The sequence below is a fragment of the Microtus pennsylvanicus genome, chromosome 16 (genome assembly GCF_037038515.1).
Source record: "Microtus pennsylvanicus isolate mMicPen1 chromosome 16, mMicPen1.hap1, whole genome shotgun sequence".
NCBI lineage: Eukaryota > Metazoa > Chordata > Mammalia > Rodentia > Cricetidae > Microtus > Microtus pennsylvanicus.
In genome coordinates this window covers 1957692-1971032 of record NC_134594.1, presented here as the reverse complement: position 1 = coordinate 1971032, position 13341 = coordinate 1957692, and positions in this window count along the sequence as shown.

Below are 13341 nucleotides of genomic sequence, written 5' to 3'. Positions count from 1 at the left end.
CTTAAGTTTCATTCTAACTACCATACTTCAGTTATTTTAATATTCATTAACTTCAAATGTCCCTAAGAAACAAATTTTGAATTAAATATTGAAATAATTAAATTGTTTATGACTATTAAAATCACATATAATTATTAAAATTAATATTTAATGGGACTAACATTAAATAAAATTAATAATTTATCTTTGTATTAAATTCTGAAATATTGCATATAGCCAATGACTATATATGATATATATTACATAAAGATACAAAATTAACCACATTATTTGTGACTGTTAAATGGAAGAAACATAGATTAAATGTCTGCATGCATTTTAAAATTTATTTATTATTTAATTTGCTTTTGTGTTAATTTGTTTCATAATAACTAATTAATTCCTGGTATCATTTTTTACAAGTTTAATTTTTCATGTTCTCAAATTTAGCTTTGTTTTCAACTTATTTTTCTTATAATCCTGAACGAGACACCATATATTTCTATACCAGAAACACCAGACAGGAGCAAAGAGACCAGCTCTGCCAGGATGTGACCAGCACCCAGCCTTCTCAGATTTTCCCCCAAAGACAATGTCCACAAATAAGTAAGAAACAGTCTTGAGAATCTGCTACCTCAATTTCTTTAACTGATGGAGGAGGGTCATCTGTCTATGTGTTACTTTCATTGGTTAATAAAGAAACTGCCTTGGCCCTTTGATAGGACAGAAAATTAGGTAGGTGGAGTAAAGAGAACAGGATGCTGGGAAGAAGGCAATGAGGCAGATGCCTCAGGAAGATGCAATGAAGCCCTGGCCCAAGATGGACATAGGTTAGCATCTTCCCGGTAAGCCAGCACCTCATGGTGCTACACACATGAGTAGAAATGGGTTAATCAAGATGTGAGAATTAGCCAGTAAGAAGCTAGAGCTAATGGCCCAGGCAGTGTTTAAAAGAATACAGTTTCCGTGTTATTATTTCCGGGGCTAAGCTAGCTATGTGGAAGCCAGGCTGGATGAAAAGCAGGCCTGCTTGCCTCCTCACTACATTTAACCTGTGGTACCTAACCTCCCACATTTTTATTATAAAAAAGAGATCGTAATGTAATGGTCTGCTCTGTCCCTTTAAGAGACAAGCCACACTCACTCCCTCCCCCATCCACAAATGCAAGCTGATCTTCCAGCCTGAGTCCCTTCCTTCCCTCCCCCCTCTCAGAGGCAGCTTCTGTCTCTCCCTTCTCCCCACTTCTCCCCTTACCAGCTTTGTTTCCCTCTCTCTGTGCTAATATCTCTTGGCATGGCATGTCTATCCATGTCTCTGTCCCTTGCCTGCCACTTGGCTCCCTGCCTGAGACCAGCCACCTATGGAGACCTGCCACATGATCTTGTGGGGTACCCATTTGTCTGTCTCTCCTTATGGAACTTGCTGCCCCAATGAGGTCTCTCACCCACCTCTCGGCTCCCTACGTGGGATTGATAGCCTGCTGCAGCCACTCAGGGAACTGAGTCATTTCTGCCTGGGACTGACTGCTTTTGGAACCTGCTGCCCACTGCCTGCCACCACTTTGGAGACCTGTGACATGGTCTCATGGCCTGCTACCAACTGCAGCCACTAGGGAACCTGCAGCATTTTATTTAAACCATAACACAAGGCATTATCTGTACATTGAGAAGAAATTCAAATTACTTAAAGTTTTTTTTTTCAAATGTTAAGACCTTTACAAATTTTAATAAATATTTTATTGGTTTGGGGATACTCTGAGTAGCCTCCTCAGTGCAAAGATAGATGTTTGGGGCAGCTTCTTCCCCTGCTTTCTCCATATTCTATCCCAAGTTCAACACAGATAAATTATGTCCAGTACAGATCCACGTAAGTGAGGAAGGACGGTCACCTGCAACAAGTTGTCAGGATGTCCTGAACATGGGGATATTCCAGGTGTTGAGATGAATACAAAGTACACTAAACACAGATCCAAAGAATGGGAACCTAGAAAATATCAGAGATATGGTAGAAAAGCTCAGCCTCTCAATCCAATTTCATTTTCAGTTAGACCTGTTGAGAAGTAGTGAGAGTATAGGCTTTAATTGTCTTTAAATAAATAGAGATATAAATTAAAGGATATACAGTTTATGTGATAAATTTAGACTCCTTTCATTATTTTTACTTCTAGCTCATAAAATGAAGATATTCATAGAATCATCCATAACTTCAAAAGACAGCTATGAACAAGAAAAAAATGTTATGCTGAACAAGTCTCCTTTTTACCTTATTGTGATGATGACTAGGATCTTTCTGAAAATTTTACAGGCCATGTGTCTTCCAAGTTGTATACTAAGGTTCTTAGTGGTAGAAATGGAGGGATGTCCATGGACTGCTCATGAATCTAATCATTTAACCAGTAATGCTCATACTTATGTGGTGATATTTGGTTTGTGATCTAACAAATAAAGCTTGCCTGAAAATCAGAGTGCACAGCTAGATACTAGTTAGCTACAGAGGCCAGGTATTGGTGGTACACACATTAGATCCCAGCACTCTGGAGGCAGAGGTAGATGGATCTCTGTGAGTTCAAGGCCACTTTGTGTCAATATAAATCAAGTTTATAAAAGAATCAGAACCAGGCAGTGGTGGTGGACACCTTTAATGCCAGTACGTGGGAGTCACATGCCTTTAAACCCAAGAGTAGGGAGGTGGAGACGGGAGTGATATGGTTACATGGAGACAGTAATATAAGGCAGGAGGAGAAAGGAGCTTAAGGCATGCAGTCTGAGGTTTTATAGAGACAGTATTTTATTCTGAGGACTTGTAGAGGCAGGATATCCCATTCAGTCTGAGGGTTTTATAGAGGTAAGAACTAATGGTTAATTCTTTTGCTTCTCTGACCTTTCAGCTTTATCCCTCTAATATCTGACTCTGGGTTTTTATTTTTAAAATAAAGTTGAACTCATGATACACATTTAGCTATTTTATTTATGATTATTGCCATTGAATATACCATACTTTCCAAATTTTGCATGTATATATTTTGTGTGCATGACTGTGTGGGTGTATTTATATTGAAATATTAAAACTCTGCTTTGAAAATACTCTAAACATCAGCAGGTTTGTCATGCTGATTGTATTTATTGTTTTCTATACAGTCTGCCCCCAGCAGGCCAGTTTTCTCAGGATATTCCATTTTTAGCATAGTCTTCCATTTCTGTATACTCACTGATTTTTTTCTTCCTAAAGCACCATATTCCTTGCTTTCTATAGCAAGCCTTCTTATCATGGTAGCAGATTTTCACATTTTACTTTCCCTATATGGAAACTCCAATTAAAAGATGATTATCTCAAAAAATATATGTATTGTAGCTAAAATGATTTTCCCACAACAATTACATTCCTTGAATGATTCCTTAGTTTTTCTAATCTTCTTGTATTCCACATCTTATCTGTCTCCCTTGTGAGCTGTTTTTATATCGCTGATTGTCTGAAATATAAGATTGCTGTTAAGCAAAGGTAGGGTAAGAATAGCAAAAGATAAATACCTTTTTGCTGGATGGCATTTTTTAGAATACAGAGTAGTCTGCCTAGATATTATTTAGAATCCTTGTGCTTTAAAAATATTAGACATTATATTCTTGTAATGACTTTTTGTAAACAGATAACCATGCATTTTTTTCATTACCAAATCATGTTATGTGATGTTTTCATTTCTTTTTGGTAACTTTTAGAAGCTATTTTTTTTTAAAAAAATTAAAATATTATCACTGATGAGTTAACAAAGAGCTCATTTTGGTAAATGCACTTGGTCTTGGATTCTCCCAGGAACTGACTTGGGGCAGAGAGTGGAATCAGGCCCATCTGTCAACTTGGACAAAATCCTCTCTAGAGACTGTCAGGTAGCAGTTTGCCCTAGTCACTGAATGAGCCATTTGTAGGAGTTTACACATGGAGAAACAAACATGATCTGATTTACCATTTTAGGCTGTGCATTTGCAGGGTCATGAACATAAGTCTAAGACATAGCTACAGACATGTTGGCTATGAGAACTATTTTACACCACCATGTATCAAAGTCTCTAAAAAGAGATAACTTGCCTAATGAACTTTCAATAATTCGGTTAGAAATTCAATAAATCCAAGGTGAAACCAAAGATTAATCTCCATCAAGCCTCCTAGGGCAAAATATTTAGGGCTAATGGCTAAAATATGTGTTATTTAGTGTTGTGGGAGGCTGCTTGTTTGTTCCCGGCTGTTTAGACATAAAACAATCACACAGAAATTATGTTATTTAAATTACTACTTGACCCATTATTTCTAGCTTCTTATTGGCTAATTCTTCTTCTTCTTCTTTTTTTTTTTTTTGGATTTTTCGAGATAGGGTTTCTCCATAGTTTTTTGGTTCCTGTCCTGGAACTAGCTCTTGTAGACCAGGCTGGCTTCAAACTCACAGAGATCCGCCTGCCTCTGCCTCCCGAGTGCTGGGATTAAAGGTGTGCGCCACCACCGCCCGGCTATTATTGGCTAATTATTATATCTTAATTTAAGTCATCTCTATTAAACTGTCTATCGCCATGAGGCTGAGGCTTACTGGTTAAAGTTCAGGCATCTGTCTCTGGCAGGGTTATGTGGCTTCTCTAGACTTGGCCCTTTTTCTCCCAGAATTCACTTTAGTTTTCCCTACCTAATTCTACTCTATCTTATCAGGCCAAGCCAGTTTCTTTATTAACCAGTAGTATTCACAGCAACTTACAGCAATCTCACATCCACTTACAGTAGCATATACCATACAGACTAGGAATATAACAATTAGGAATCTTAATTGCAAAATTCATTAAGAAATGAAAGATTTTCTTTTTTATTTACAATTTAACCCATAAAACATGCTAAAATATTTTCATAAAAGTTCTGATATTAAATAGTCAGGGACAACAAAGCAAACTATTGGAATGTGTCATATATATTTTATTAAAAAGAAATGAAACAGAGATTTGCTATTTTCTAAACCATTCAAAGAAATGCTAGTTTTATCATCAGAATTGTTGTGATGAATGAACTAGAATACAGCTTTGTTTGTGGACCGATTCTTAGAGGTTCAGGAAGTTGTAACCACGCAAAGAGAACATTATGGTAAGCTACAAAATTTACACTATAAAACTAATAATATATCCCCCTGACAGTTTCATTTTATTTAATATTTCAGGTATTTTTGGTAGCTTAAAGAAAAATACAAATCCCTAGAATGTAAAGCACTAGGAAAAGTTTAGACATAATTATATCAATATCATTCAACTTACTAAGATTTATATTTAAAAAATTATCTCAGGTAAATTAAACATTAGGATCTATAAATTTGGCTATCAAAATGGATCAGCAGTTCAGCATGCTTGCTGCTGAGACCACAGACCTGATTTCAACCTTTAGACTTCCATAGTAGAAGGAATATAACTGACTCTCATTTCACAATGTTGAGTGAGGAAAATTAAACACATGCTACTGATGAGATGGAAATAATAGTACCATGGTTCAAAATAGGAGAATTTATTTTGATTACAGAACTTCATTGAAGTAAGATATGCACAGAAAGCTCTTAAGAGTAGCAAAGTCTCTTCCTATATCTGACACTATTATTGACATGCTTCGAAGTAACTACCAAGAAGGAGGACAAAGGCTGCGAGATAATGCTAGTTTTTAAAAGACAAAACTTTATAGCCCACATGATACTTGTTACTAAAGCAATTGGACACACACACCCCCTGCCCAAGGATCAGATTTTATGACTTGAAGGCATTTGTCTACAAATCCCTTACTCTCGCATAACACAACCATGGTCATGGGAAATAGATGAATGAATGGCTATGTTCTAAAATTGTATGTCCATTCGGTCTTCCCAGCTGTGGTATGGGGCTCCAAGACCAGCTAAGTGTCTTGTTATGGTATTGAGAAATCACCAATTGCAGGTCTGATCTCATTTAGAATAACAAAATGTACTTGGATTGGGAAAAAGGTAGGCTAACTGTAAACCTTCACCTCTTCCTCCTTTTCTCCAAGTCCATTTCCTCAGTCTCATCTTCAAATAAGGGCTCTAGAATGTCCAAGCATGGTAATTATGGCACCAACAGGTTTTGCCCTGTACCCTTCTTTTTCTTGATGAACCATTAGTCTATATTTCTAAAGCTAGCCACCAAGATCATTTCTCAATTTGACCCCTGACTCATCTCTGAGACTGATCACTGAAGTCCAACTCTCAGAACTTCAAAGAGTAGAAATCAGAATTCATTATTTGACTCAATAGAGTTAAAATCCTAAATTAGAACTTGTAAACACACCATAGCTCGTTCTCACACAGCCTCCCCCTTTTCCCTCTTAACATTAACACAAAGCTATTTTCTGCTGTTTCTGCCTGGTTCAGATTCAACAGCCATATCTTTTTAACTTGTGTAATAAAGGATCTCTTTGGGTTTGGCTTGTGTTTGGAAATTAGTGTATGGATGCTTTCTGTACCTAATCTGTAATCCATCGAACACCACCCCACAGTATGTGGGCCCCATAATGTTAGTATGTTAGTGCAGTGACTCAGATTTGTCAGTAACACCTCTAACCCTTTATCCACATTTTCCAGTCCTCCTGATACCTGATCTCTTCACCCAACAATGGCTGATTGGTAAGTCCACCACTCTCACTGTCCTGAACAGTCCCTGGGTCACCAAGTGTTGCCTGCCGAGCATACAGAATACATGATCTATCCCATGAGATTGGGAAGACTGCACCTCACAATGACCTTTCTGGTTACAGTGGACTTTTCTTGGGCAGCTATTAGGCACATTCAATTAAATTAAGATTGGTTGGCATTTTTCCTTGAGGTGTCAACCCCTAACCACCCAAAAAATCCTGTCAGCAGTCTTCAGAATGTTCCTCAAAATATTGGGCCCCTTCTCTCACTCATGGAACTTGGGTGATAACCCCTTCCTCAAATAAACCTCATTCACAGCCATTTGAATTTCACAGTATGTCCACCAAAACCCAATAATGAAGATATAAGTTCCTTTTATCTCAACTTACTTTCTTCTTTCTTTCTTCTCTAAAATTTCAAAAACTACAACTCACTCCAAATCTTAGATCTCCTAAGCTCTTCATTGTAGTACTCAAATTTGACCTCAACATCCCCTAGATAACCAACAAAAATGGCCACCTAACAGCTCCCTTAATCCTAACGTTACTTGGGATCTTAGCAACTTTGGTGTATGTACAGAAAAATGGAAAGAGTTTCCTTATGTCTCTGCACTGTGCTTCAAACCTTCTCCATGTGTCTCTTGTTCAACTCTCCACTACCTCTTTGTCCTTAGGTCTTCTACCTCACTTCCTGACTCTTATTCTCTTGAAACTTAAAGCCCATACCTTTGATCCAGCTGATGAGTCTCCTCCTGATCTCTGTCCTTGCCCTTTCCTCTCTTATCGGGTGCTTCTCTCTTCCATATCTGGCACTCCCTTCTTTTTTTTCATCTGGCCAGATTTTATCTGAAGAGAAAACTTCAGTCTATGCACCCTCGGATCTTTCCTTGCCTTCATCCATCTATCTTTCACAGAATTTGATGCCTGCTCCCTCCTTTCAGATCTGCCCACACTTGCTCCCATGTTAAACTGCCTTCAGCTCATGCCCCGGTCCTGCCACTTAGGGAACTAGTGCATACAGATAGCTTGACTCAAGTCTATGTCCTCTTCTCTGTTAGTGAACTTGCCCAGAATGAAACATGTTTAAGTCCCTCTGCCTCAGACCTCACAACCTTCATCAATCAATTCCAATTCCTAACCCAGTACTCTGGCCTCACCTACCACAATGACCTCTACATGAGCCTTCCTAATATCCTCCTCTTCAAGGAACACAGACATGTCTTGGAAAAGCCCATGGACATGCATATCAAATACAACAATCATAACAAACACCCAGCTAGGACTGCAGCTGTCCCTGGCATAGATCCTACTGGACTCACAATAACATACAAGATTGTCAGTTCAGAGACCATTTCATTACTTGTTTCCTCTCTGGTCTGAGGGGACCTGCCCTTAAATCAATTAACTTTCAAAAAATATGAGACTTTTTGTATTACTTGCTTCAAATGTAGAAAAAAAAAAGGTCGCTGAATAGACTGGACCAGAAAAGAAAGTCCCCTCAGAATAGTAGTCAAAACAATAAATGTGCAGAACAAAAAAGGAATATTAAAATCAGCAAGAGTAAAAAATCAAAAGTAATATATAAAGGTGGGCTTATTAGAATTAAAACTGACTTCTCACGGGAGAATCTAAAAGCCAGAGGGAACTGGAGATGTGCACTGCCGGCTCTAAAGGGACAAAAATGACAGTCAAGACTGCTCTGCACCATCGAACATTCTGTTTAAACAGAAAAAATAAGACATTCAATGATAAAACCAAATGTAACTATTTTTTATCTATAAATCCAGCCCTGCAGAAGCAAATCTCCAACTGAAAGTGGTTAAGTGCATGAAAGAAAACAAAAGGAGTAAATAATCCCAGACCATCTAAGTCAAAGGAAGGGAAATACACACACACACACACACACATCACCACCACCACCACAACCACACCATCAACAATAACAGAACAAGAATCAATTATCATTGGTCATTGTTATCCCTTAACATAAATAGTATTTGTTCCTCAATAAAAAGACACAGGCTAACATGGATGTGTAAACAGAATTCTTTTTTTTTTTCTGCTGCAGTGAAGAAACATACCTTAACATCAAAGACAGACATCAACTCAGGGTAAAGGGTTGTATTTTGTAACATGAAGGGTCTTGTTTGTTGTTGGGGTTTTTGTCCCACTCAGTACCGCACAACTGTTTAGCCCCAAAGAAAATCACACATAGGTCTCCATAAATTATATGGTGATTGGCCCATTAGCTCTAGCCTCTAACTGGCTAACTCTCACATCTTGATTAACCCATTTTTTAATCTATATTAGCCATGTGGCTCAGTACCTTTTTTCAGTGGAGCAGATCACATCCTACTGCTTCAGGTGTCTGGGCAGGAGTGGGAGGTATCAACTTCCTCCTTCCCAGAATTCTCCTGTTCTCATTACATCATTTCTACTTCCTGTCTGGTTTTCCCACCTATACTTCCTGCCTGGCCAATCAGCATTTATTTATAACATGATTGACAAAATACAGACAATTCTCCCACACCACTTCCCCCTCTTTAAAAAAAAAAAAGAAAAAGAGAGAGTAGCCTGGGAGGCAGAGACAGATGGATCTCTGTGAGTTCAAAGATAGCCTAGTTTACAGTGGAAATCTTATAACTCTAAATTTCTTTAGGTCCCCATAAGATTAACAGTGCACCCAACCAGCTGGAAGTAGCCTGGAATACTATGCCCATATTCCCAAAAAATGGACTATGGATATTTTCCTTTGTTTTCTTTAAAAAATAAAGAGGATCTGTATAATTACCATAGTAAAATCTGTCATCATACCAAAAGTAATCTAGATATTCAATGTAATTCTTATCAAAATTTTAACATAATTTTTCACAGATCTTCTAAGAAAAATATTTCAGCTTCAAATGGACCAACAAAAATCTACAAACAAATGAAAAAGCCAGGATAGCTAAAAGATGTTGAATAATAAAAGATCTGTTGGAGGTATCTATCCGAGATTTCAAGTTGTACCACAGAGTTATAGCAATAAAAAACAATAAGCAAACATGGTAAGGGCACAAAAACAGAAAGGAGGATCAATGAAATCAAATTGAAGATAGACACAAAAATCCACATACCTGTGGACATCTGTGTTTTTTTTTTGTTGTTGTTGTTGTTTGATAAAGAGGCCAGAAATACACACTGGAAAACAAGTTCTCTGTGTATATATTATGGCTTCCAGTTTAGTGTTTTTAAGGAAATCCTGAATGTGTGAATGAATGAATCTTTGACACTTCTGCCTTCTCTTGGGCTCTTTTCTTTCTATTGGGTTATTTGGTAAAGCTTCAAAATAATTGTGTAAATGGAAATTTTGATTCCTGGCTAGTTCCACAGCCATTCAGTTGCAAAGAAACACATAGAGACTTATATTAATTATAAACTATTTAGCCTATTGCTCATGCTTGCTACTATCTCTCTCATCTTAGCTTAATCCATAATTCTTGCCTATGTTTAGCCATGTGGCTTGGTACCTTTTCTCAGTAAGGAATTCTCATCTTGCTTCCTCTGCCTCTCTCTGATGACTGCATCTCTAACTTTCTTCTTTCCAAAATTTTCTTAGACTGGTTGGTTGCCTATATCTCCTGCCTGGGTGCTGGCCAATCACCATTTTATTAAGCCAATATGAGTGACAAAACCTTTACAGTGTGCAAGAACATTATCCCACAAAACAATTTTTGTTTTATCTTATTACACTTTATTTCGTTATATTTTTGAATGAATGAATGAACAAAAACTTAGCCACTAGGGTGAACAACTGAACTCTCTTTTATACCTGCCATCAGTGGAAAATCAGTTTTCTCCAATGGAGAGACAGTGAGTATATCAACCAGTACAGAGCAGGATTCATGTTCAGAAAGTTAACCAACATTTAATGGATAGCACAGTTTATTTTTGTATGTGTGTGTGTGTTTGTGTGTGCTTTTCTTTGTTTACAGTTCATTTGTTTTGTTGTTATTTATTCACTTTGTTTTTCTTTTGGGGAGCTGTTTTATTTTATTGGTTTTGGGCATTTGTTTGGGGATTTTGTTTTTGTTTTTAGAAAGAACTTAAAGTTGGGTGGGCACAGAGAACTTGGGGTCAGGAGAAAAATAATAAAGCATATTCAATTTAATATTGTTTCACATAATAGAAACATTTGAAGAAAATATAAAAATTAGACTTAAAAGTTAAAGGTCTACAGTCAGATCTGGAAAAGAATTATATAAAATTAACTACATCCCAAAGCAAAATTAAAAAATATTTACTTGAATACATTGTAACACATCTAAAATGAAACATTTTAATTCATTTATTAGAACAATATTTGCCATATATGAGGGATAAGGATGAGGTTCAGGCAAGCACAGCCTGCACAAACATACTCACCACACATGTGAAACCTGGGCATAGTCCATACATCTATAGCCTGAGTGCTGACCATAGGAGATAAACATTCCATGAGCTCAGTGGAAGGCAGTGTAGCCAAACTTGCAAAATCCCTTTCCAGTGAGTGACCCAATATCAGGAGTTGTGGGAAGGACACCTGCTTTCCTGACCCAGCCTCTGAATGTAAACACACATGCATTACATATGTGTGCACTCACAGGCATTAACAACATATGCACCCAAAAAGCACAGGAAAAATATCTAATCAGATTCAGTGTGTCAGGTCTCAAAATGAGGTTCTTGGTTCATTTGGAGTTGAATTTATGCAAAATGAGAAATAAGGATTTGGTTTTGTTCTACTCTATATAGGTACTCAGGTTGATCAACACCATTTCTTAAGAAAATTATATATATGATGACTTAATGAATGTTCTGAAAATTATTTACATCATAATGGAAAACATAAGTTACAAAATAATTAACTTAAATTTTCAATATGCTGAACTTCAAGACCATAAACTTACAGCAGTATGAAATAATGATATTGGTATAATTAGTGAATATTCAATCTCAAAAAACAGTGAATTCCAACACTCCTATGTGGTCAACTGAATTTAAGTAACAAGCATTATAAATATGAATGGCGAGGTTATAATGAACAAATTAATACATTCAACAGTGTTTCTCAGGTAAGTAAGAATTCTGTTGCTCTTTGTAATTATATGAACAATGTTTATTGAAAGTGTTTATTTGTTGTATGTTCCACGGAACTTTAATGATCTGCTCAGGGGTCAAGAAAAGGGTCTGTTTTTGTTATTGTTGTTGGTATTGTTTTAACCCACTAAATGAAACAATATTAAAAGTTAGCATTGCATACTGCTGTGTCTAAAATAAATGGCACAATGTAGTCCCAGAATGAACCAAACAGATGCAAAGTGCATGGCTTGTGGTAAACATTAAAAAAATTAAGGATTTTTATTAGAATAAGTTACTTGACAGACATACAAGCATAATAGCACCATTTTATGTCTTGGTCAAAGAAACAGAGAACAGAGTCACAACATATTAGCAAAATAAATGAACATTAAATAAATTCAATTGCTTTAAAACTGTATATCACTTTGACAGAATTAATAACCTTAACAAGGAAACCTTTCTGAACTTTGACACAATAACAAAATCCTGAATTTAAAATGAATACCAAATACATAATGTCCTTTCGATTACTTTTATCTTTTCTCTAACATGTAGGTAGACTAAATGTGCTAATTAAAGTATATGTCCCTTTTTGCTCTTGCAACTAACCTACTCAGAGTTCATCTGTAATCTAGAGTAATTGAGACAGATATTTACATAAATGAAATTGTGCTTCTCAACTTTACAAGCTACCAATTAATTAATGCTAGAGGCAAGATTACTACTCATGCTGATCTGAGAAATTGAACATTACTTATTTCTGTTTAAAAAATCATATTGTGTAGAAAAGGTGAAGTAGGCATATGGTAAGATATTAGTTCTCATATGGAAGACAAACACATTTTTATTAAACTATTTTCACTTAGTACAAAGCTAAGAGACGTACTGTACTATTCAGAATAATGTTGATGGTCCTACAACAGACAATTATACTCCTTTCACATATATGCCAATGTATGCACTTTCTTCTTTATACTATTAACATATGAAAATCTTTTTGTTTACTGTTCTCTTCCTGGTGTAATTTTCTTTCTTGGCCCTGTCTTTCCTGGTCCTTTCTTTCTGGTGTAATTTTGACAATGCATTTTTCCATTTCTTGAGTCCTTCCTTCATGATATTGTGCTGTGGTTTACGATTTTATGAGTTGAAAGACAGACACAGATTCATACCTGGACTTCTGACTCCCTACTACTCGAACTGTATTTTGTTTGTTCATAAAAAAGACCTTAGAACCAATAAATATGAAATAAACCCCACCTACTCCATCATCACAAATCACTTAAAAATATTCACTGCTTGCTTACTCTGTTAAAAAACTCCTATGCTTATGGAGGGTGTGTAAATAGCCAGGAATAATGCAACAGAATTCTCTCTCATGACATTTTCCTAATTGGGATCGTATATTATAGTTTCATAAATTTAATTATAAAGAAGTGTTGGGAATATATATATATATATATATATATATATATATACATATATATATATATATATATATATATATATATCCCCATTGTTGAACATTTGCATAGCATGGATTTGACAGACGTAGTTCATTTCTAGGACCACAAAAAAGTAAAATAAATAAATTATATTAAAAATAAATT